Source organism: Pan troglodytes, chromosome 20 (genome assembly GCF_028858775.2).
Source record: "Pan troglodytes isolate AG18354 chromosome 20, NHGRI_mPanTro3-v2.0_pri, whole genome shotgun sequence".
Lineage (NCBI taxonomy): Eukaryota > Metazoa > Chordata > Mammalia > Primates > Hominidae > Pan > Pan troglodytes.
The window spans coordinates 33,445,001-33,471,056 of record NC_072418.2 but is presented as its reverse complement, the minus strand read 5'-3'; the positions used below and the strand labels follow the sequence as shown (position 1 = coordinate 33,471,056).

The window sequence follows — 26,056 nt, the reverse complement described above, 5'->3', positions numbered from 1 at the left end:
AAGTAGTGCCTAAGGCTGGCTAATTAGGGGGTGCAATTGTCTAATTGGGCCATGTGAAAATGGGACAAAAGGCTGACGGCTGGCAAAAAAAAAAAAAAAAAAAAAAAAAATCTGTTTTCACAGAAAGGCCCTCCCTGAAGAATGCACTAGGACTTGGGCTATATTTTGCCTTGACTTCTTCTGTTGGGGTCTTCAGCTCAGCTCCCTGCTGGAGCTGCTCTGTGCAGGAAACACGAAGAGTGGCCATGTCCTCGGCGGTGGTGGCCTGGGCTCAGAAGTCCCTGCTCCATCGCTGGCCAGCTCTGTGACATCTGGCAAATTTTTACCCCTCTGGATCTGAGCTCTCTCATTCACAGATCAAAAGCCTCAGCTCCTTCCCCAGGACTTCCCCAGTGAGGATGAAATTAGGCAAGGTAAGTAGGGCACTTAGCACAGTGCCTGGCACAGAGAAAGCTCCTGAGTGACGGGCAGTCACAGTAGGTCCCAGGCATGCCTTGGTGGCTTTGCAAAGCTGCATCAGCACCCCTTACAGCATCCCCTGCAGCCAGTGGAATGAGTACTCCCACCTATGGCATCTCTTCCCTTCATCCACCCTGCACCACCCCTGGGCAGCCTACTTGGGCATCCTCCCACCTCCCACCGCATGCCCACCACACCCCCCAGCCCTTCCGCTTGTCTACCCTCAAGCCCCACCCCTCCTTTTCTGGTCCTCACCCATGATCCTCTCCACCCTTCACCCCTTCCACCTGTCAGATCTCCTGGCAACGATGATACATCCCTGCCCCACCCCATCCTCCTTATGGCGACAGGAATCAACCCCACAGAAAGCATTCAACACACCCCCATGATGCACTGGGGTTGCAGAGGCTCAGTGGAGAAGACATCAGCCAGCAGTCCATTTTGCCAGACTTGGGAACCATGACTGACGCTCAAAGAATCAAGACCACATCACTGTCATCATGCCGGGCAGCACAGAGCTCAGGCTGGCTTCTCTTTCTTATCCTCACCTGGAGCTCCCAACACAGGGGCCATTCAGGAAGTGGCCAGGACCAACTGGACCCTCACAAACAAAAGTGGGAGAGGGATGCCTTACTCAAACCTTCCCATGGTATTGTCAGGAAAGCTCTAGTCAGGAGAATACACAAACTTCAAAACCAATCGCATTTGGGACATAAAAATAATAACCATCACCTCCATATCTCAAACCATATTTGACCGAGGTTTTCAAGGTGACGGCACATGTGTTATTTCCAACTGCCCATCTTCAGGACCAAAGCATTGGACAGGACTGGAGCTATCACCCCCTCCCCATACTCCTCATGCCTGGGACTCTGGGAAATCCAGACCCCTGTCAACATCCTTTGGGAGAGACAAGACACAGGCCCACACCTTTGTCCCTCCAGCACTGGCATAGCATTTTGCACACAGGAGGCCCTCAGGGGGTCAAAACTTGAAGTGAACAACTTCGGGAGGTCCAGAACAGAGACAAGCCATCTCCCACCTTGTTAAGGGGCACTCAAGGTTTCATGCTTTTCTTTCCTGTAAGAAAGTTCACCAGTTTTTGTTCCTGTCCCACTCCTTTAGAACAAAAGGGACCTAGGCTGGAGCAATGCAGGAGATGGAAAGAAGACAATGAAGGGCAGAGACCTCAAGGGAGATGCAGTTGGGTCTAAGGCAGAACTTTCAAGAGCAGCCAGGATGTTCCCATTATCTCAGATGGAGCCAAACCACCCCGATTCAGCACCACTAGCATGTGTCGGAAGACCCAAATGTGGCAGGAGTTCGAGACCAACCTGGCCAACCTGGCAAAACCCCATCTCTACTAAAAATATAAAAATTAGCCACACATGGTGGCTCACATCCGTAATCCCATTACTTTGGGAGGCCAAGGCAGGCAGATCACCTGAGGTCAGGAGTTGAAGACCAGCCTAGCCAACATGGCAAAACCCTATCTCTACCAAAAATACAAAAATTAGCCAGGCATGGTGGCTCATGCCTGTAGTCCCAGCTACTTGGGAGGCTGAGGCACGAGAATGGCTTGAACCAGGGAGGCAGAGTTTGCAGTGAGCCAAGATTGTGCCACTTCACTCCAGCCTGGGTGACTGGGTGAAAATTTGTCTTTAAAAAAACATAAAAAGAAGACCCAAACTTGGTTAGAGCATCCAGGCTGGGGCGACTAAGAATCCTCCACTCATTGCCAAGTCTATTTTGGCATTAGGGAAGACAGCACAGGGACTCTCAGACCGTGTTGAGACCATCAGCAAGGCCAAATCACTTGTTCAGGGGCACAAGATTTGAGGAGACAGGGCTGAAATTAGACTCCCAGCAGCTGGAGAGGGTAGCCTTGGGAGCCTATTGGGCAACAAAAGATCCACCCAACTGTCAGAGGCAGGTGAACCAGAGCAACTCCATCTTGAATAGGAGCTGGGTAAAATGAGGCTGAGACCTGCTGGACTGCATTCCCAGAAAGTGAGGTATTCCTAGCCGCTAGATGTTTGTGGTTAAGGGAGCAGATTGATAATGGTTACTCAACAGACCCAGATTTGGGAGTATCCTAATATCCCAATATCTTGAGAACAAAGGCATTCCTAATTTTGCTTTAAAGATAATAAAATCAATTCTTGCAAAATATAGTAATTAAGAAAATTACTCCCTTATCACAAACCCTTGTAGCAGAGCACATCTCCCCATGATCTTTTTTATCCTATATACACGAGCATTGGACCTAGGGTGGACTCATTCCTTTTCTTACTTTCCTGAACGCCCTACTCTGTCTACGAGTAGCCGTACTTTCACCACTTTACTTTCTTAATAAACTTGCTTTTGTTTTGAACTGCGGACTCGCCCTGAATTCTTTCTTACGCAAGATCCAGGAACCCTCTCTTGGGGTCTGGATCGGGACCTCTTTCCTGTAACATCTTTCTGGCGACCACAGAAGCTACTATAGTGTGGAAACCCCTGGCCCAAAGGCTAACTTTGGGTAAGTGGTGGGGTCCTGTAACACAATGAGTTCTGTGAGCGTGGCCCACACAGGTAACATCCAGGACTCCCACCACATCCCGAGGCTCTGAGACCAGAGGGGATGCCAGCTTTCCCGAGAACCTGAGCCAGGCTCCTGCCCTCATGAGGCCTTCAGTCTAGTGGGCAAGTCTGGAGTCAGTTGTCCCCTTTCTTTCTCCTTCACATCTTTGCCCCAGTGTCAGGCCACGTTGGCTCTCTCGATGACAGAGAAGCTCCATCCCCTTCCAGGGCCCCCATGTCAGGATGGCCCTGTCCCTAGCCCAGCATGCCTGCCGGCCTCCCCTGATGGACTATGAGCCCACAGGGCAGCCAAGTAGCAGAGGCCTGCAAACACCTGTTGGCCATCTGCCCCGTACCCACTGTGCACACAGAACCAGCCAGATGCTGGGTGCAGCAATGAACCCGAAGGTAAGGTCCTAGCCTGGGGGTGGGGTCGGGGCAGGGGGAGGCACATGTGCTTTAATGGGGGAGCCAGGCGGCAGTCAAGGGAGTCAACTGGACAACGTGAGTGACTGAATGGGAACACTGGCTGGGTAGAGTGTCAGGGAGGATGTGCTGAAGAGGGAACCCACACCGTGGAGCTGAGAGTCACAGGAAAAAAGTGCCTCCAGGCAGGAAACAACCCATGCAAAGGCCCTGAGCTCACTGACACTCCCACCACAGCTCCCTCCCACCACAGCTGCTTCCTACTCTTCTTCAGACCCTGGCCCATTCTGTTTCTGAAAGTGAGCAGATGCCCTGCCCAGCCCCACGGAGTATCCAGTGGGTGCTGACTATCTGTGTGAAATTGACAGGTGCTGCAACACCCTGGGTCTGTGAGGGCCCTGGTGGCTGTTCCCAGCCTCATTATCTGGTATAAGTAGTGGGAGGCAGGGGGCTGGGGTGGAGCAAATGGCAAGGCACCTCTATGCTCAGGTCAGAGACACCATCGCCCTCTGCGGGGTGGAACAGGGCCAGCCGACAAAGGCAAATACACCAGGGCAAAGACACAGATGGAGGTCAAGAGCCACCATCACCATCACCCTCAACAAAGGCGTGTATAGGGATTGGGGGAGAGGGGATGCCAAGGTATGGACCAGGGAGACTGGGCACTGGAAATTTCCTCAGGGACAACTGCCTGGCAAAGAAACCTTGGTACCCATGGAGCCACTAGAGGACAAGGGGTTGAGGGAGAGGGGGCTACAACAGCTGTCCCCAGCCTCAAGACATCAAGCACACACATGGGCATACACTCACATAGAGTGGGCACCCACGCACACTCATTACACACACTCATCACCCATGCAGATATACACATGGCTCTCACAGACGGTACCCATGCACACAAACCTCAAACACACGTGCACAGGCACATGAGCACACACAGTCACACTAATGAACATCTACACGTATCCCTAACACACACATGCACACACACGCGCCTACACACACACGCGCATACAAGCACAGATAGCACCCACATACAGGTACTCACCACCCACATTCCTGTAAGCACTCAAATACAGACACACAGGCACACGAGGTGCAAACACGAACACATACGTGTGGTCACACACGCATCTATTTGGGCCCACACACGTGCCACGCCGGCACATTCCAGCCTGCACTCGCCCATCTCCAGGCACACGCCATGTACACTCATGCCCATACGCGCACAAGCGGACACCTGCCCCTACCCCCACACAGGCACTCACACCCCAAGTCCCGGGACCTCCCACACCCCGGGCCGCAGCGCACTGTGCGAGTGGAGGGGGTGAGCTCCCCAGCAGAGGCGCAAGGAGGGTGTAGGGTGCGCGGTGTGGCTGTGGGCTGCGGGCAGGGGCCGGGGGCGCGCCCGGGTCGGTGCCGCGTGGTGGGAGCAGCCGGCGCGCAGGTAGCGGGAAGCCCCCGCGCACCCAGCCCGCCGGTGATTACTATGCGGCGGCAGCTGTCTCCGGCGCAGTGACGGCGCCTCTAATTGATCTCATTATCTCCCCTCCGTAAGGTGAAGTGCGGCCGCTCGCGGGGCCCGGGCGCGGGCAGGGCCGGCTGGCAGCCGCGGGCCGGCGGGGGCAGCGCTCGGCCTCGGGGTGGCACTACCGCCGGGCGCCGCGCCAACGAACGCAGGCGGCGGGAGGCTCGGCGGCCGGGCTCGCGTTCCTGCACCGCGACCGCGCCGGAAAACACCCCGGGGCTGGGCGGCGTCTCGGAGACGCATTCCTTTGTTACTCCCACCGTCTTTGGTAATGATTATTAATGCCATTATGTCCCATTTCCCCTCACCTTCCCCCGCTCCCAGAGCCGCGCCCGCGCGCCCGATCTCCAGGCGCTTCGCTCCTCCTGGAACCAACAACAATGATCCTCAATTAACCCTCTGCCAGGGCTGCCTGCTCGTGAATGGGGCGCTCTTCCGGCTCGCGGGCGGCAGGCGCCCCAGCCCGGGCGGGGGGCCAGCCTCCGCTCCCCCGGCCCGACCCGCGGGGGCTCGCAATCCGCCCGGGCGCCGGCTGGGGGTGGCCTCGCAGCTCCCCCGGCCTCCCTCCAGGATGAAACTCGCCCTCTCTGGAGGAGAGAGGGCAGAGACGGTCCGAGAAGTTGCAGGAGGGAAAGAAAAAAAAAACAACACTCAGTTTGTTGTGTTTTCCTTGGGTTTGTTTTCTTGCCAAAAAATTACCCCCTTTGTCTTTGCGCAAAAGAGGCAATCCGGGCACCTTCTGGTGGGCACCGAGGCGGTGCCAAGGCGCCTTTCTTCAGGGCGGTTTCTATTCCTTTTCTAGCCTCACCAGATATATTTTTAACATTTAAAAAAACACTATATTTAATTGGTTATGGATCTCTGTTCTCTTAGCACTACTGGATATCACAGAAAAACACATTAGTACAGAGCAATTAGTGCAATGGCAGTAAACAACTAAGGCACTATTAAGCTGTGGGTGATTAAATAGTATTACTTTATATTTTTTACGGTGCTAGACTAAAAGATGGAGATTTAAGATATATATATTTCCATTAATATTCATATAAAATATAAATAACAGGTGTCTTCCACTTCTTCTTAAGGTGCAATTTATACCCAGCACTTCAATCTATAGAGAACTACTTTTCTTATTGAAAAAAAACTCTTTCTTTATACACTCCAGGGCAATATTTCTTATCTTCATGCACCCGGATATTTAAGCAGAAATATTATTTAATTGGAGTTACGGACTCAGGCGAAATAATGCCCATACCTATATCACCATTAAAAAATAATAATAATAAAGCTTCCATCCCATTGAAATACGCTCTATCGTTTCTATCTTTGCAAAGAGCGAATCGGGCATTATGTGGTGAATTGACTGCAGGCCCGGAAAACAGGCGGGCGGCGGGTGGGCTGGGGCCCTGGGGCTGGGGCCGGGCCGCGTGCACCTTGCCGAGGCCCACCCTGGCCCCGGCTCCCACTGCAGCTCAGGCCGCTCCTCCTCCGTGTGTGTAGATCATCCTGGAATTCTGGCACATCTTTCCTCGGCATCTGATTAAGTTAACAATGTGCTGCTATTTGCATGCAGATTTGCCGGGGCTTTCTCTCCAGCTGCTCCCAGAGACTTGGTCTTTCTCTGCGTTGTGATAGCACAGCAGTCCCTAAATGCAATCTTTGTCAGACCCAGGTGTGCTCTCATTGAGGACGCCTTCGTTCCAAGCAATTTTTCTTTCTGTAGCATTTATAAGGCTCTATTATAGTATAGCCACATCTGGAGGAAAATTCTCCTATTAATTATATACTTTTACCACTAGGAAGACAGATTCTAAAAGATACCAACATTTTTGTTGTTGTTGTTGTTCTTATTTCTTTGACAGGCTGCGTTTTATTTTATTTTGTTTTGTTTTTCCAGGCATTTCAATATTTAAAGAGCCATTAACCAAGGGGTGGGGGGTGTGAATTTCTAGGAAAAAAAAAAAGAACAACAGAACTAAAATCTCAGTGTCAGCCCTGCCTTACCTCACAGGGACAAGTCAGGGGAAAGGTGCCAACTGACATCTCTCAGAAGACCTCCAGGCTGGACAAGGGATTCAGGATGAGGGCTTGGCCAGTGGGGAAGAGTTCCGTTCTACTGGAGTTTAAAAAAAGGTGGGGGGGAAGAAAAGCACAAGTGCTATTAACCTTTAACCTAGTCTCCTCCCAGGTGGACATTCAAGCATGTCACCAAATCGCCAGACAATTTGATTTCTCTAAAGTCAAAAAGCAGAACCCAATTGGATCAGCATGGTGATCCCGATGCAGAGTTTTCTTTGTGTGGTAGGGTAATTTTTCAATTAGGTTGGGGACAGATTAAAAGCAAAATCTGGAGCTCAGAATTCACGCTCATCTTTCAGAAAGAGACAAGAAGCTTTGCCCAGGGAGTCTGAAAGTTACTTTAGAAGCAGGTGGGTTGTTTTGTTTGTCTGGTTGGTGTTTTTGCTTTGTTTTCAAATCTTTTGGTACAGTCAGATTAGATGGGGGGGGGGCGGGTGATGGAGAGAATTAATGTAGGAATTATAGGAAAAGTTTTAACCATCGGATGGTCCCTTTCTAAATTATAATAAATTTAAAGGGCTAGAATTTTTTATTCAAAAATTATTTTGCAAAAGGGTGTGTACTTCGTGAACAAGAATCCATGCATGAGTATGTGCGTGTCTGCATGTGGGTGTGTGCGTGTGTGGGTGTTCTATACTGGGGAGACTGCACGCACACACACTTGCACACACTCACACACGCACACACAAAGAAAGCTGAATTACCTTGAGAACAGGGAAAATGGAAATGGAACCATTTTCACTTTTCAAGCCAAACTTCATCAGGTAAAAATCCAAGCAAGGTTTTGGTCACTTGAGTCCAGATCCTATGATGACAACGTGGAAACTCTCTTCTCCAGACTCACCTCCCCTGTTCCAAAGCTGGCCTCAGCAAGATCCCAGGGCCGTGTCCCGGCAGTACCAGGGGCGGCTCCCAGCAGGCCACGTGTGAGCAGCAAAATCACACAAGAGAGGCCTTTCTGAGTCCTGCCTCTGAAGGCTGGAGTCACTGCTCCCAGCTACTAACTGCCTCTGCTCACTGGTGCTAACCCCTTTCCCTCAAAATGACCAATTGTTTTCACTCTCTCTCTACAGAGGCCAGAAAGGCCCTGCAATTAGGGCCCATCTTTGGACCATGCCTCAGCCTCAGTTTTGTCAGCTCTGAAATGGGAAGAGCCAATCCCATCCTAAGTACATGCATGAAAGACTGTCCACCCTGTTCTAAATAGAAATGATAAATAAGGGTAAAGTTTACTCTGATTCTTTTTTCTTAGGTCTCATTTCCTCCAAGCCTTGGTGCTGAAATTAACTGCCCTTCTTTTACCTTACGAAAACAAGAAGCGGATTCTAGTTTCATGACACTTAAGGAAGAATCTATGCAAAAAGGTGGCAGATATTAAATGCATAGATTCTTCAATGTATATATATTCTCTCTTTATATATATACACACACATATATATGCATATATATATTCTCTATATATGCATTTAAACATATAATGCAAAAAGAAATAATTTATTTTCTAATTTGACTCTTTTGGGGCTGCTGCCTTTTCCGTCTCCTGCTGGCTGGCAATGCCCCCTCCTTTCCCCTACAGATATCCAGATACCCTCCTGCAAAAATACAGCAGGGAGGCAGATGCAGTGATACTAGATTACATCACTGGATAGCATGTGGCATTGAGGGGAGAGAAAAAAAAAAAAAAAAAACAAGAAAAGACAAATGACATTTTGCTGCTATGGTGTGCTATTTTAGTGGTGATGGCTTGACTTTTGGCCCAAACGCATATGCCAATGGCAAGGCTAACTCCAGGGACTCACAAAAAAGGATGTGTGTTCACAGCTGTACTGTACACCAATACAGATTACATGTTTTCAGTGTTGCGGCCACAACAGAATGCTAATTAACATACTGGAGTGATGAGAGCGGCTGCAAGGGCCTTATTGTTCCATTATTTCATGAAGCCCAGCTGCCTTTGTTTATGTCACTTATCCTCTCGTGCCACAGGTTTTTACTCCAAAAATACTATCCCAATACAGCGTTAATATTTAAAAAACAAAGAGGTGGCAGATTGTCATTTTTGTGTCAGTCTCAAACTGCAGAACTGTTAAGCTGTTCTGGTTCGGTATTTAGAAATAATTTAACAGCCATATTCAGACACTGCCTGCATTCTAACATAATGGCTGAATACTTGAACCAAGCAAATGCATAACTATCCTGACATCACTTATGAGATTTAGATTGGTCAGTTAATGGAAGTCTTTACCACAATCAATACCATAACAGCTTCTTGAAATGAACGTGATTTTTTACACGGAGTGCTGCAAACAATAACTACAGAAATATACTACCTTTGTACCCAGCACAAAGAAGCTAAAATGCAAAATTAAGAAGCAATTACATTTTTGCAAACTAATATTACAGTTGACTATTAAAAACAAACACTTCCAAAAATATGTACTTATCATTTAATAATTGGAGGGCATTAATACCCCCCGTATCTGATTAATCATTTTTTTACACTTTTTAATAGCTGTTTCACCTACTGGCTACATTATCAGCTTGCTGTTAAGTATTGATATTGATGATTGATGTAATAATGATTAAATAAAAAGCCATATTTAGAGCTTGATTTTTATAACATTTTTTGTCATAATCTTCATTCAAGAGAACACTGTCTGCTGTTTAAATTAGTTTTTTTCCCCTCTGTTTTGCCTGGATTGTGCATGAAAGTGACATTCTATAAAATACAGGTTTCCTCAAATAGTGTTCCGCCAGCAATCCATACATTCTACAGTAATTTGCAATCATGGTCAGGGGAGGTTGTTGGCTCAAGTTCAAAATGTTTATGGCGCATTGCTTCCCCAAAGAACAAAAACACCCTGGGGTTTTAGTTCAAATTTCCCTAAATGCACCTTTATTGACATCAGGTACAATAGTTGGGGAAATACGTAATACCCCAGCACAGACGCCATTCAACCAGAGTCATAAATTAAGTTAGAAAAGGTCTCCCCTAAAAAGTATAGCACTCCACTAATCAAAGCCACGCTGTCGCCATTGCTACAGAACACGGAAATCTTCCCAACAGCCAATTGAGTGAACAAGCCATAGTTGCTTTTTAACGAGTTTAACTGGTAATCTCAGATAAATGGAGAACTGTTTGAAGTGTCTGCCTTCTCTAAGGCAGTAATGAGAGGATTTAGAGCATTCTGCATCCCAAACTGCGTATAACCAAGAGAATGCCACAGGTGTGTCACCATCCACGCTAGAGTGCTTTCTCAGCGATGGCCATCCCCCCACTGTGGACACAACATAGATTTTTTTTAATTGGATCCAGGAGCTAGCTAAATTATCCAACTGCTCTGTGCTTAAACCCCCAGCTAGCTTATGTACCAATAATAATAAACTTTCCATAATAGCAGCCCAGCCTATTACTGTTTTTTTTTTCTCTTAACCTAAAAGTGGAACCACTTTATTCTGATTGCAGCCACTGAAGAAACTCCTGAGTTGGTTTCCTTCTAAAAAAAAAATTGCTCAAGAATTACAGAACAGACCCAGGTTAACAATATCCAATTATGCACACACGTATTTTCAGAGGAGAACCTGCTTATCTTATGGTACAGGGAGAAAATAATGTCATAATTCATCCCTTTGCAATTTGTGGAAGAATTTTGTCTTTTCCTTTACAATTTTTATTTGCCAGGTCAAAGCAACAGCCAGTCAAAACCACACCCCGGGACAGTGACAGCAACATCTAGACTGCACAATCGCAGACGGGTCGGACTCAGTTGACACAGCTTCAGTGTGATCCTCCACATTTAATGCATTCATGTTTCATTTGCAAAAAGAAAATCCGAGCCCTGTGCTACCATTCTGGTTTTCAGAAAAGTGTTACATTTATAAATAAGAGATCAAAATCCTTGAGTGGGCAGAAATAGTATCATCAAACCAAATACATGTTTCCACCATTTGGACATATTTTTAACAATCTTAATCCCACTTAAACTTTGCGAAAACTCTATTGAAAATTTAACCTTGTGCTCTTGAAGCTGAAACTGATAAAACTTAATAGCAACAAGGCAGTGAAACACTAATAAACTCATTATAGATCACATAAATGGGATGTCTGCGTGGCTGCCAGACAGTGCACATAAGCGCCTCAGTTCCAAAGAGCAAAGGCAAGCAAGGTAGTGTGGCGTCTGCGTGGACAGTTGGAGGGAGATGATTTGGTAACACTTCACAACAAGTTTGCTAAATTTACTGGATCAGGCAGTTCATTTAGAAATTTCAGATGCTAATTATAGGTGGGCTACAGACAAGCTGGTATAAAGAATGAGTTTTCCTGAGGCCTGAGAGCCACATCAGGGTCTACGTTTGCAAAATGGCTTCTGAGTCCTCAAAGCCCTGTCCATGTGATACTCCTTCACCAAGCAAGCGGAGCAGCTGAGGACTCAGCCTCCACCAGTCCCCTCCCTTGGACCCGGCGAGATTCTCCGCTGTCGAATCCATGGAATCCTCCCTACAGTTGGTTTGTACCAGAGGCCACACCTTGAGGTCTGCTCGCTGAATTCCACCAACTCATAACTTGTGTGGCTCACATGGCAATTTAAGCAAAGATATGTAAGGGTCATCAACTTGTTGAGTTTCATGTAAAAATAGAGATTCCTGCTTTTGCTTGAAAAATCCAAAGCTCTAGCATCATTAAACCCACATTCCCCATGGACAGCCACCAGGGTGCCTTCTCCAGGTGGTCACAACCTCAGACACTGATGGAAATGCTGTTGCCCTCGCAGGCACATCAACAGGACGTCCGTGTGACTTCAGGTGCAAAGGGCAAAGGCAAGCGAGGTAGTGAGGTTTCTGTGTAGACAGATGGAGGGAGAGGATTTGGTGACACTTCACATTTGGCAACTAGAGTTTTGCAGCCGTAGTGTGCACCATTCAGAGAATGCTGATGAGAGGAAAGATATGGTCAAAAGAAGATACGCTAAGGAGAAGCTGGAGGATGGACTGGAAGAACACGACTTGTGTTTCGGGCCCCACCCCACCACGTTCAATCAACATGTGGCTGCTGCAGCCAGCTCTGCCCTCCGTGAGTCTCTGCTTGCAGAGAGTGGGGGAGTATATGCTTCCACCTTGTCATCACAAGAAGAATCTGGGAACCCAGGAGGGACAGGAGTAGGAGGGAGGGACAGAGGCTCTGCCCTTCAGTGGCTCAAAGTCTAGGTGGGGAGACCAGGCATGAAGTTCAGACAACCAGAACCAAGGCACAGGGTGGGAGATGGTGGTCCAGCTGTGCAATGGATACTTTAACAAGCATGAGAAAATGCTGTGCTTAGCCTTGGAGAGCCCACAGCAAAACCGACATGGGAAGGTGCAGGAGGAAGGACTGGGACACAGGAAGAAGGAAAAGGAGAAGAGAGAGATCGAGGTGGTAGGCAAGACAGTGAAGTGCAAGGCTCTACTTGTCGGTGTCATTCCCTGTGATCTGTGAGGCCAGGAGCCAAGATCAGAGAGCGCTTGCCCCTCAGCTACTCCAGACTCTCATGTCTCACTGTGCTGCTGTCACGGGACCAGCATCACCAGCACTTCCTGGGGGCTAAAGGTGAGCTTGGGCTCCACCCCGCCTTCCTGAATCAAATGGGCATTGAAGGCTCTGATCTATCCAACTGGTAGAGAAAGCCAAAGGGATCGCTCCAGCTCCCTGCATTCCACATCCACGTGCCCTGGGCTTTGCCATGCATGGGGCGTGCAGGCATGAATTGCAAAGGAGTCTAAAGGGACTCCAGGTGCATTTCTAGCCAAGACAGATACCCAGTCCATCCACCTCAATGGTGTTTTTAGACCATCAATAAATATGGCTTTGGTAGTCAGATGATGTGTAATTAGCATTAAACTCTTTTATTTCATGTAAGTTAGAGCCTTGTCTGAGACACTTCATTCAGGAAGTAACCTGGCACTCAAGATTAAAATGAAATATTAGCATGTCAGCGGTGGCCTCACCACGGCAAGCTCCCCTCCCGCCCTCCAACCCTGCAAGGGAACAGCACGGAACGTCCCAAGCACCCCAGCAGAAGGGATGTGGCGGAGGGTCTTTCAGAGGTGAGAGGTCAGACTTTCTTCCATGGAAAAGGGGCCACTGCCCCTAGCAAGTGAGAAATGGAAAAACTGACCCTTGTCGAAGTTGAAACCAAATAAGTGTCATCCTTTTATTGCATTTTCTTTCTGCTCCTCAAACTCATCCAGGCTGTCACTGCCCTGGGGCCTTTACACCTGCTGTGTCCCCTGTCCAGGCGCTGCCATCCTCATGGGACTCAGTGTCTCCTCCCCAGAGGGCCTTCCCTTATCACACAGTCTCAGTCAGCCCTCAGTCCCTCAGCTTCAGATCCCCCTGTTTGAACACTTGGTGTGGCATTTGCCCTAACAAATGGTGTTCTAGCTTCTTCCTATAGAATAGTATTTATGTATTTATTGCCTGACTCCTCCAACTGGAATGTCAGCTACAAGAGGGCAGGGACTGTGGCTGTTTTGTTCTCTGCTACATTCTCAGGGCCAAAAACAGTACCTGGCTCATCAAGTAAGATGAAAGAGAAGAGAGGGAGTGGAAAGGGAAAATAGGGGATAGATGGATAGATGATAGATAGATAGATAGATAGATAGATAGATAGATAGACAAATGATAAATAGATAGATCTAGAGAGGAAGAAAGGTAAATAGATCTATCCGTATATAGAGAGATGCTAAATACATAGAGAGATGCTAAATACATAGATAGATTGACAGATAAGATGATAGATCTAGAGAGAAAAGGAAGGGAAGGAGAGAAGGAGAAAGGAAGGAATGAATAAAGGAAGGAAGGAAAGAAGGAAGGAAGGAGATAGATATAGATATATAGATGGATAGATAGATAGATAGATAGATAGATAGATAGATAGATAGATATGATAGGTAGATAATAGATAGATAGACAGACTGACAGCTAGCTCAATTGACCAGGCACTTTGCCTGACACGGAACAACATGGTGCCCACTCTCAAGAGTCTTGCAATTTAGAAGGGAAAGTGACAGAGCCAGAAAGCATTGCCCAGCAGCCGCTCACAGTGTTGTCAGATGTGACCAGAGCGGCACGTGATTAAATGGCAATTAGGGATTCAAAGGGAAGGACCATGAAGACAGAGGAGAACTTACTGTGGGCTGGAGGAGTTGGCGTGGGGCTTCCTCAGGGGTTCGGGGGGGTGACTTCCTTGCACTAGATTCCAAGAACCCGGCTAGATATGAAAATCCCAAACAGTGCCCCAAAGTTGCACAGAGATCACCAGACACATAGCAAGATTTCAGATGATACATCGAGAAACTCCTATTTTTTAAAAAAATGAAGGCTTATATAACTATTTTGATGTTTCATATGAAAAATATATAACTGGCAAATTCAACCAGAGATTTCGTAGCTATTATTATCCAGGACAAAGCTAAATATAATATGTTATGGGAAAAAGTGTGCCTACTTAAAAACTATTAAAGTCCACAAGCAGGTGGTTCTCACTCTGGAAAAACTCCAAAATTAGGTGTGGGAATGCTGGAAGTGGCCAGCTTAGAGCTAAGGAGTCAGTCCTCGCATTCCCCGCAGAAGCAGAGCCTCGCAGGGAGTGCCTGGGAAGGTTACCTCCACGGGAGTCCTTGCTACACGGGACCTGGTGGTCAGCTGGGTTGTCCGAAGCAGACGTGGGCTTCGTGGCCCTTGCCTGCATTCGTAGAAGTGGCAATGGTATGTTCAAGCACACCAGGGATTCCCTGGGCAGCATCTTCCCCCCACCAAAGCTGTGTGGGAAGCAGGAAATACTCCTAGAAAGAACTGCAATGGCTGTTCCTGCCTCTTGCAGGGGCAACAAGCACTAGCAAGTCCCTTCCCTTCTAAAGGAGAGAGAGGGGGAGGAAGAGAGAGGGAAGAGAGAAAGACAACAGAGAGGGGAGGGGAGAAGGAAAGTTTGGGGAGGAACAGGGACAGGAGGAAAAAGATGAAGAAGAGAAAGGACAAGAGCATCAGAGAGACAGAGAGAAAGAGAGACAGAGAGAGAGAGAGCACATGCCTATCTAAAGACCAAATGCTGGCGAAAGTCCTTTTCAGGAAGAAAAATTTTAAAATGCATGAACTCTATTTATACCCTGAGTAAACAAGATAATTACGTGTTCGTTTCATAAGTTGTGCCTTGATTTCAGATCACTAGTGACCATGAATGTTTGGATTTCATATAAGCATGTTTAAAAGCCACGGGTCTTGACCCTCTGACCAGGAAGCTAAGCTTAGTCAACACTTTTCACACTGTGATCAAGGCGTAAAGCGCAGAGTTGAACAAACTAACATTTTACTCTTGGAACTGAAGTATAAGCAGGAGAACTGATGAATCTGCTAATTGTTCCATTGTTCTTGCCTGCTCTTGACATTGGCATATACCCCTTGTATCACCCAAAGTACCTCTTTTGTATACATATGAAAAGAAAAACACATATGACCCTGATGAATATAAAGGGTGTTTTTCTTTTCTAAAGAGTCATCACTTTTTGCTGTTATCTTAAGGCCAAGTTGCTTGTGTACAGTTCATGCCCTGGCCTGAGAGCGTGCTGGGACTGCCTGCAATGCACCCTGTGCAGGCTGGACACTTTCTGGACACCCCAAACTTAGCCTGTCCCAATTTCCATCTTTCTTCCTGCAGTCACTATAAGCCTCAATCAAGAGAAAGGCAACAGCAAGTTCTGCAAGAGGCTGGTGAGGTGATTCTCTTTTATTTTTATTTTTTAAGACAGGATCTTTCTCTGTCATCCAAGTTGGCATGCAATGGCGGGATCTTGGCTCACTGACCCCTGGACTCAAGCCATCCTCCCACCTCAGCCTCCCGAGTAGCTAGGATTGCAGGTGCACGCCACCATGCCCAGCTAATTTTTGTATTTTTTTGTAGAGATGGGGTCTCCCTATGTTGTCTAAGCTGGTCTTGAACTCCTAGGCTCAAGTGATCTGCCCACCTCAGCCTCCCAAAATGCTGGGATTACAGACATGAGCCTCTGTGCCTGGCTGGGGTGATTCTCTTTCTCCCATTCCCACTTTCCCTGTGTCAGTTCAGCAAATGGTTTTCTAGCAGCTCCATTCTTGGCTATATCCCAGTGTGTCACAAATACCTTAATTGGGCACACAGCTTTGTTCATCGTGGGGCTCCAGCCTACACCTCCACGCTTGCCTGCTCTTATGCTATATCCTATACATCTCACACCTGTATCCTAAGTTCCAATGAAACAGAGATGCTTAACATTCTCCAACACACCTATCTGCCCTCAGTTTTTCCAGATTCCCCCTCTCTTGCCTCTGCCGGGAATGACCACTTCAATTCCCCCTCCCAAATCTGCAAATGCATCTGACAAACCCCTGCCTTCTGCAAGAAGCTTCTCTCTTGCCTTCTCCCATCTCGATTGGTGAATATTTTCCTGGTCCCTCAAGGTCCAGCTCCAAGGCCAGCCCTTCCATGAAGCTCTTCCTGGCCTCAAAACTAGCCCAGTTTTTCCTCTCTTTAAATGATTGCACAGTGCTGAGCACAGAGGAAGTACACAACAATTATTAGCTCCTTTATTATCAGTCAACAATTTATTCTTATTGCTTTTATTAACTGATCTCTCCATCTCGCCTGAGAATTCACGGCTCTCCATTGAATCTCGGAGGTGGCACTGGTTGTGTTCTACTTTGCGATGTGGTTTGTGATGTGTAGGTTCTTCCCGTCTGTAGCTGTAGCCCATCATTGCCTAGGATGGTGGTTCCGGGTAGAGTAGCCAGGCTCTGTGTATGCTTCTGCCAGCTCAGAGTGTACTGAAAAAGTGCTCACCTTACTTCCCTACAGGCAACGTCCTTTTAGGCTCAGTTGTCAATGAATTCTCAGGGCCCCGCGAATCCACAGCCCTGGTGATAGGCTGCCTCCTGAGAAAACTCAAGGGGTCACAACAGCAGTGCCACCGAGGGTCATCCAGACTTCAATGCTAACTGAACATACATGCTGCCGATGCTGGCTGCACAGAAGATCTGGATTGCAGCGCTCTGGGCAGGTGGGGAATAGGTCGGGAAATACTGTGTCCCTCTCCTCTTGTCAGCCTAGAGTTCTAGGGAGCTTGTCCCAGCCCACCACGTCATAGATAAAGACCTGCTGCACGAGAGCCACATCAAAGTTTTTCCTTAATTTCAAACCCCAATTTCTCTCACACTTTTTTTTTTTTGAGATGGAGTCTCGCTGTGTTGCCCAGGCTGGAGTGCAGTGGCACAATCTCGGCTCACTGCAACCTCTGCCTCCCGGGTTCAAGCGATTCTCTGGCCTCAGCCTCCCAAGTAGCTGAGACTACAGGCACGCACCACCACGCCTGGCTAATTTTTGTATTTTTAGTAGAGACGGGGTTTTACCATATTGGCCAGGCTGGTCTCAAACTCCCAACTTTGTGATCTGCCCACATCGGCCTCCCAAAGTGCTGGGATTATAGGTGTGAGCCACTGCCCCTGGCCTCTCACACTCATAAACAAGAACCAAGAACCAATGGTAAGCCCAACAGTCCTTTGTGGGGAGGAGAAAGAAAAAATCTTGATTTGGCCTTGCTGGAGGCTAAACCTCAAACATTCCAGGCCTGTGGAAGGAAGTCCTGCAAGGACCAAGGTTCTTGAAGGAGTAGGCTTGGCAAAGGAAACTCTCCAGGCAAATGAGTCATGGTGGGAGTAGCTGGGCCAAGACAGGAGTAGCTGGCCCCTGCAGGACTTCCTTCCACAGGCCTGGAGCCAAGAGTCGTAGAACAGCAGGGAGGTGGCCGGAATGTCTGCACCATGGACAGCGGAGCCAGCCCTACCTGGAGGCCCTTTGCTTCTTTGGAGTCCAAGCCTAGTACTTTCTGCAAAGTGGCCTCCTAGAGGACCAGACTGCATCACGCTGTTCCCAGCTGACTACCTTTACAACAAAGTGTTGAGATGCGGCTCTCATCTTCCGGAGCTCACTAGGAAAGCCGCCCGCCTCTGCCTGGAGGACTGGCACACCTCTGCCCCTGGCACAATTGCCACTGCAAGTATCTGAAAACCCTTGGACAGAGCCTTGAGAGTGGCAGCTCCCAGACTCAGAGGAGCTTTGGTTCCAGGGAGGCTGGGCCATGGACGATGGTGAAGTTGAAATGTTTCAAACTGAGATCCAACCCAGATCTCTCTTCCTGCACTTTCTCAACTGCCCGTGCCCCACTGTGTGAAACAGACAGACACCCGCAGTAGGACCAGCGGCAGCAGTGAGGCGTCATGGGTTAATGTGCCTCTTTTTTTAGTTGGTGGTGTCTATTTGCAAAGCTGACCTAATGCACGGCCTCACAGCTCTCGACCTCTGAAGGGCCAAGAGGGACACAGGAGCCTTTGTCTTATGTCAAACAAAAGGCAAAGTCACAGCGGAGTGGACCCTGAAGTGATGTGGGATGCCTGCCCCACCCACCCCACCCCGGAGGACGCCTGCCTTGCCAGGCCGCCCGCAGGGGCAGATTCAGAGTGAACGTGGCAGAAGAAATTTACGTCCAGGCTCAACCCCACCACCCACCTGGTCCCCACTCTTTGGAAGGTCCTACTCTGAGTGGCACATCCCAAGCCCAGAGAGAAGTGGCATTTCTCTGCACCAACAGCTGGCACAAAGGGAAAGACCTCCAAAAAGAAGGGTCCATGGCGCGTGTTTGACGCCTTCATGGAAGCCAGTCATTTCCACTTCGCCAGTCCTCTCCCCGGATGCCCTCCCTCCATAGCAAAGCCCCCCAAATCTCTAACAATTGGACCCTCATTACAAAGCAAAAAGCACCATAATTAGCTCCATAAAGTAATCAAGCCCCATTAAAGGGAAAAAAAACGACATAAAGCTTTTGTTTCCAGAAATGAAAAAAAGAAGGCTTAAAAAAAAGAAAAGAAAAGAAAAAAGAAAAAGAAGAGAAAAAAAGAAGGAAGGAAAGAGAAGAAAATCCAGCAGCAGCAGCAGCATCAAGGATTCCAGAAAAGGAGAAGCTGTCGCCCAGGCACACAGGGAGAGTTCTCCCGTCGGGTGCCGAATGGCAAGAAGGGTTAAATTTATGTTCCATTACAAGTCCCCTTTTTTTTGGTTTCATCTTCTCAGTAAAACACATAACTTAAAATGAAATCAAATATTAAAAATGACAGACTATATAAGTGCTGTGAGTAACTTCAGGTCACGGAGGGAGGGAAAAGCCGGCAAGTTGTCAGGCACTATCTGTCAGAGTGAATTAGAAACAATCAACAGAGACTGAAAGGGAAGGTGATTGTTATTAAGCAGCAGGGCTGTGAGCAGGCTACCCAGATGTGGTCATGCATATAAAGGACAGGAAACAGCAGTTTAATTCAGGAAGCCCTGGCGAACAGGGCAGCAGAGAGGAGAAAAGTCCTTTGTCGCTAATAAGCTGGAAGTTACTTTGATAACAGCAGGGTTAGACTCGAGAATAAAACACATTTCTTTCACTACCACACACCATTAATATCGCAGAAATGTGGTCAGAAGAAATGCCCAGTGCAAGGCGGGCTTAGCCAGTGGCCTTCCCCAGCAGAAGCCTGGGAAGTCGGACCCCGAGTCCCCATTTCAGCAAACGCCTTCCCTCCTTCCAAGGCCAGGCTCTTTCTGACCGCGTCAGACCGACTATCACCTTCCAGAAATGTCATCTGACCAAAAAAGAATACTGATCGTGTTTCATTATTTCCCAGCATCAGACACTCCCATCTCTGTGGCCTGTGGGAAAGGTGCAAGCCCTGTAAACAGCCTCGATATAATAAAGTCCATGCATGCAGCAACAAAAAACAATTTTATATGCAGACAAGGCCCGATTTCATAAGAAATTACTTATGCAGGCGTTCTGCAATTATCCTGTGATACTTTCAGGCAACAGTCTGACAGCAGTTGTGCAAACAATAAAGGGATTACAGAAATAAAAACAAATAATATTACACACACAGAAACTCCATGTTGCATGTGAACAGGATGAAGGGAGAGTACAGAAATCAAGGGAGCCGGGCAGGGGCCAACAGGAGGTGAGGCCCGGAGCCGAGCCGACCCCTTCCCAAGCACTTTCACTACGCCCAAGCTCGCTGCGTGGTACTTTCGGTAGGAGGAAATGTTCAGCAGCTATCTGGGGGCCTGCCCCGATCTCCTCCCCCAGCTCTGAAGATGCTGGGCCATCTGCTTGCCTCTCTGACCCGCAGACTCTTCATATGGGGGAAGCTGAGGTCTTTGGCTCCCTTTGAGGAAGGAGAAGAGTCTGGACCAGGAAGAAGTGAGCAATAGGTGGGCAGGGCAACCCTGACACTTTCTCTCACTCAGCGGGTGGCCTCATACCACAGAAAGCATCTTGTCCTTCCGCCTGTCCCAGGGTCAATGTAGGCCCTGGGTCAACTGCCCCTGTCCAGTTGCAGCCCAGAGAAAGCTTCAGTCAGCATGGTGGAGGATCAGGACCTCCACCAAATGAAGGGGAGAAAAGTCAGTGGATCAGCTACACGTGAGGGCGGAATCAGACTCAGAGGAGGCGGAAGTGTTTTCCCAAGCAGCCCTTACCCGAGTGGTGTGGGGAGGGGGCTACACGTGAGGGCGGAATCAGACTCAGGGGAGGCGGAAGTGTTTTCCCAAGCAGCCCTTACCCAAGTGGTGTGGGGAGGGGTCGTCCAACTGCCCACAAGGATGGAACTTGGCCATCCCCTCCCTCATCCCCACTGCCGACATTGATAGGATGGGTGGGCACCCTGTAACTCAGGTGCCGGGGAGACAGGAAGGAAGGTGGAACCAGATGCCTGCAGAGGGGCATCCTGACTGCCTCCCCCAGAAGATAGGGACTTCTGCATTGCTGCCCACATCTGATCAATGGCCTTACCCCATGCAGTCAGGAACGGTCGCTGGCCTCCCCGTGGCGCAGCCATATTCAGCAGCAGGAGAACTCAGGGCCAGGAGAAGCGTGGGGCCAGGGACCTGCAATGCTCCAAGCCATTTGCACCTCATACACTCCAGACCAGGCTGTCCCGGGGACAGCTCAGGGCCGCACTGGCCACTCCTTGCAGAGAGCCCTCCCCACACCATGCACACTGTGTCTGCCCCTGTGCTCAGGAATCACCAAATACAGTCCCCAGCTCCAGCCAGTCCACACACACACTTGTGTTTACACAAAGTGTTTTGAAAACTTGAATTTGTTACCAACAACAGAGACAAAATTTTAAAAAGAACTGGATTCCTTTTTTTCTGACTTTTAAAACTCCGAAAACCTGGACAAACTCGGCCCACACTCCTAGGCGGCTGCAGTGGATGGAAGCTAGGTGGTAGTGGCGGTCCCTTTTGATGGGCCGGCTTTCCCCAGGCTGCTGTGTGCACACTCAGCTCCATGCATTTACCAATTGCACTCTGAATTTGGGGCTATGACAGCTCCCCAAGAGGGAAGAGACCTGCCCAGGTCACACAGTGACAGGGTGGGCCATAGGAACACATTCAGGAGCAGAGTCCAAAACGTGCCCCAGCCTGAGCTGCTTCAGCCTTGATTGTCTTTGTCCAAAACTTTCATGGTCTGACCCTAAAATGGGCCTGCTGGAAACCCTGAAGGGCATCCGAAATCACCTGTCCAGATACCAGAAACTCAGGGCCAGCGTCCTGGCCTGATTGCATCCCGAGTATTGACACAAGTTAGACTTGGACAGACCTTGGGTCTTGCCATTCCTGCATATCAGAAAATTCAGAAAGAAATGTGGATTTGTCATATATTTAGTTTGCTTAAACCACAATGCAACAAGTTCTAATGATTACAAGTTTCAGAAGCAAGGGGGCTAGTCAATCAACACAACAGTGATTGCTAACCACTCAGTGGGCCAGGAATGACCCTAGGGGCTGTGAGAGCTACTGAGATGGAGAAGACACAAACCCCACCACCCAGACACAAGCTGGAGCCTCAGTTTACCACAAGTGGCCCCCAAACTGTCTGGATCTGCCTGGGCATCCCGGGGGAGGTGAGGAGGGCCTAGTGTGTTCAGGTGAGAACTGAGCTGGACATAAACATAAATGCGTGGGTTCTGGTTCTGGCTCTGCTAATGATTTGCTGTATGATCCCGGGCCAGTCCCTTACCCTCTCTGAGCCCCAGTCTTCTCACCCATAAAAGGAAGGTGGCTTTGATCATAAAGGTTTCTGCTAACCCAAGGGTTCCATGAGCCTAGGAATGATCTAGAATTCAGGAGGACAGTACCACTTGGCAATAATACCTGCACTGCCCAAGGGAAAGAGGCCTGAACTATAAGCACCAAGACTCTTTACCCTTAAACTCACCCTGCGTGCATGATGACCCATGATGACCCATAATGACCCAGTTTCCCTGCAGTGAACAGGAGATGTCTGCAACTCCCTGAGGGTCACTCTTCTCTTCTGGGCACAGACTTAGCCAGACCAAGGCTCCCTGATCAAAGGAAGAAGCAGAGTCTGTACAAGGAAGAGGTGAGCAATAGTTGGGCAGGGCAGCCCAGCTGGACTCTGTGGGCTGATGTGGGACCTGAGGTGAGAGGAGTTAAGCGGCCTGTGATACCTTCCAGAAGCCCTCTGCCTGTCACTCTCCCCAAGCGCCCACAGCTGGGAGGCTCAGGCCTCCCGGGGCTGCACAGAAAGCTCATGCCAGGGCCTGAGGAGCTACCATGGGCCCTGCTGCTTCAAGAGCAGGGTCCCCAGTGCTGCTGCCCATCTTTCTTGCACCAAAGAGCCTGAAATCCCTAATTCCCAGCTTTGGACAAATCACCAGCTCATCCCTCCAGAGGAAAATGAAGGCCACCAAGAGCCAATCCAAGCCACTCATTTCTGGCACCTAGGAGCATCTCCGCACCCGAAAAGGGTTTCTCAAGACACTCCCTCTGGTTAAACATGAAAGTTCACACTCATCAGCATGGCCTACAAAGCCACGCCTGATAAAGGCCCTCCACCCCACCCATCCTCTCCCCAGGGATCACTGTCTGGCCATGCTGGCCTACACGCTGTCCCTTAGACATGCCACGCTCTTCCCCGTCATGAGGCCTTTGCACATGCTGTTCTTTCTGCTCCAATGCTCTTCCCAGAACTTCACCCTGCTCTGGCCCCTCCATGTCCTCCAGACCTCTAGCTGCCAGCGTCCCTTCCTTAGGGGGGCCTCCCCTGACCACCTACCCTCTCTCAAGTACAGATACTACCCCTGTCCTACCCCACCCATTCTCCTGCTTCATTTTCTTATGCATTTATTGCTCTGTGATGTCATCATATCCACTGGTTTCCTTGTTTACTGCTCCCCACCCTCAACCCCCATAATATCAGTCCTCTGAGGACAGGGCCCTTGTCTGTCTTGTCCAACATTGTACCCAGTGCAAGAGCTAAGAGTTCAGGCTCTAAAATTGGGAAGATCCATGCTTGAACCACCAGGTTTGAGGCAGGAAGAAGGGATCGGGCTCTGAGGTCAGGAAGAGCTATGCTCAGACCTGGCCCTCCCAGGTTTGAGGCAGGCCACTTCTCTGGCCTCAGATCCCACATCTGGAAAATGGAATGAATCATACTATCTACTACCTGCTAGGGGATTTGGGAGGATTAATTGAGATGATATCAAAAAATGCACATGCCAGAATGAGCTCCACTCTATCTTTTCTCTAGAGTTAAAATTATCTCTGATTTTGATTTTCTCCCTGGGAAAGTGTCCACCATGGGACCTTACATACCAATCTCATTCAGCAGCTACAGAGGAGTTTGCTGGGATCTTTTCTTCCAAAAGCCCAGAGATCTCATGGTGAAGATCGAATATGATGCAAAGCCCCATAGACATGTGCATGGCTTATCATCATTATCACATAGAAATTACAATTATTCACTCCCTCCTCTGTGCTCCCAAAGTACCGCTCCTGCAGCATTTAACTAAGGTAATTACTGCTGCGGGAAGGATGTTGACTCACTCATCTGTACCAGGATGGAGGGGCTGACTCGGGACAGCCCAGCCCACCGCAGGATCAGCACCTGAAGTGCAGACTGCCCAGGGTCCCCAGAGTCCTGCAAGTGCCTGGGACACAGTTTGTCTGTTACATAAAAGGAGGGTTCTATAGGCTCTGAGTGCCTTTCCTTCTGGAAGTCACTGGGCCTCCCAACCCGAACATGAGGTCTTTCTAAAGGATAAAGCTATAGAAGGCTGGACAACCATGCCCTGAAATTCTGCCTCCAATCTTTGCAAAGAGCTCTCTGGAAATCTACATTGTGGTGGGAGATGAAATCATTGTCTGATGTGTGTGATTCATTCAGTTACCAATGGTTGCCTCAATGTTTATGTAATCAGTGCTTAAGAGTGGCACTCTGGGCCAGGCACAGTGGCTTACATGTGTAATCTCAGCACTTTGGGAGGCAGAGGCAGGTAGATGCTTAAGCCAGCTGTCCGCAGGCTTTTTGGCATCAGGGACCAGTTTTGTGGCAGACAACTTTTCCATGGATTGGGAGGCGGTGAGAGTTTCGGGTGAAACTGTGCCACTTTAGATCATCAGGCATTAGATTCTCATAAGGAGCACGCAACCTAGATCCCTCACATTCGCAGTTCACAATAGGGCCTGGGATCCTATGAAAATCTAATGCAGCCACTGACAGGAGGTGGAGCTCAGGCAGTAACGCTCACTCCCCTGCAGCTCAGCTCCTGCTTGACAGCCCAATTACCAACAGGCCACAGACAGTACCAGCCCACGGCCCAGAGGCTGGGGACCCCTGGTTTAAGCCCAGGAGTTCAAGACCAGCCTGGGAAAAATGGCAAAACCACATCTATACAAAAAAATACAAAAATTAGCCAGGCATGGTGGGAGGCACTTGTAGTCCTAGCTACTTGGGAGGCTAAGGCACGGGGATCGCATGAGCCCAGGAGGTCGAGGTTGCAGTGAGCCAAAATCAGGCCACTGCACTCCACCCTGAGTGACACAGTGAGACCCTGTCTCCAAATGAAAAAGTAAAATAAAATAAAACAATGAGACCCTGCCTCGTGAGTGGTTTAGCACCATCCCATTGGTGATGAGTGAGTTCTCACTCAGTTGGTTCACATAAGATCTGGTTGTTTAAGAGTCTGGGACCTGCCCCACCCCTTCCCTCGCCGCCTGTCTCACCCTGTGATGCTCCTGCTTCTCCTTCACCTTCCACCATGAGTAAAAGCTCCATGATGCATCACCATCATGCAGTTGCAGAAGCTGAGCAGATGCTGGCGCCATGCTTGTACAGCCGGAAGAACCATGAGCCAAATATACCTGCTTTCTTTATAAATCACCCAGCCTTGGGTATTTCTTTACAGCATCACAAACAGGGCCTAATACATAAGACTCCAAAAGGACAAGTGTCCAGTGCAAAGAATCGGGAGGGCATTGATGAAGAGAAGCACCAAGAGTCCCAGCAGGAAACTCTGAAAGTCCAGAAAAGGCTCTGGGGCTGAATTAGCCTACTTCCAACCCATTCTTAACCAGCTCATCCAAGGTCCAGACTACTTGGGGCAGGATTCAACTTCAGGGCCCAAGAAGCCTGTGGTCTAGAGCCTGAAAGTCAGCGAGAGGCAGGGAGGATGGTGCTCACATGTTCTCTGCCTGTTTCTAATACCTGCCCCCTTTCTTGGTCTCCAGGGGACAAAATTTGTTTTCGGATACAAAGTCTCAATCCTCCTTCCAGTTCATGTGACCCAGAAATTATTCCAGGATGTATATTTCCAGTCTGGGAAAATCTCCCTACCTTTATGTGGCCAATCCCACAGAACACGTAATTGTTCTTTATCTTCTAGGAGGCCCACAGCATGCCAGGGCAGTTAATGTTTTAAAATGCATGCCATGATCAGGTGTAATGGATCACGCCTGTAATTCCAATACGTTGGGACGCCAAGGCGGGAGGATTGCTTGAGCCCAGGAGGTCAAGGCTGCAGTGAGCCATGACTGCACCACTGCCCTCCAGCCTGGGTGACAGAGCAAGACCCCATCTCTATGAAAATAAATAAATCAATAA

At 48.9% G+C, this 26,056-nt stretch overlaps 1 protein-coding gene across 18 annotated transcripts in view; it reads right to left on the bottom strand.

Moving 5' to 3' along the window:
- ZNF536 (zinc finger protein 536) overlaps positions 1-26,056 on the bottom strand; it is a 489,082-nt gene that overhangs the window by 332,841 nt on the left and 130,185 nt on the right. For 2 of the 18 annotated variants that reach the window (XM_009435205.5, XM_054673454.2), the window contains exon 1: positions 7,759-13,667. The exons of 13 other annotated variants lie outside the window; for them this stretch is intronic. The gene's annotated coding sequence lies outside the window, so the exon portion shown is untranslated. Of the gene's footprint in view, positions 1-6,979; positions 7,092-7,758; positions 13,669-26,056 lie in introns of those variants that run through there. 3 more of the 18 variants (XM_016935602.4, XM_063800650.1, XM_512560.8) reach the window with 3 other exon arrangements.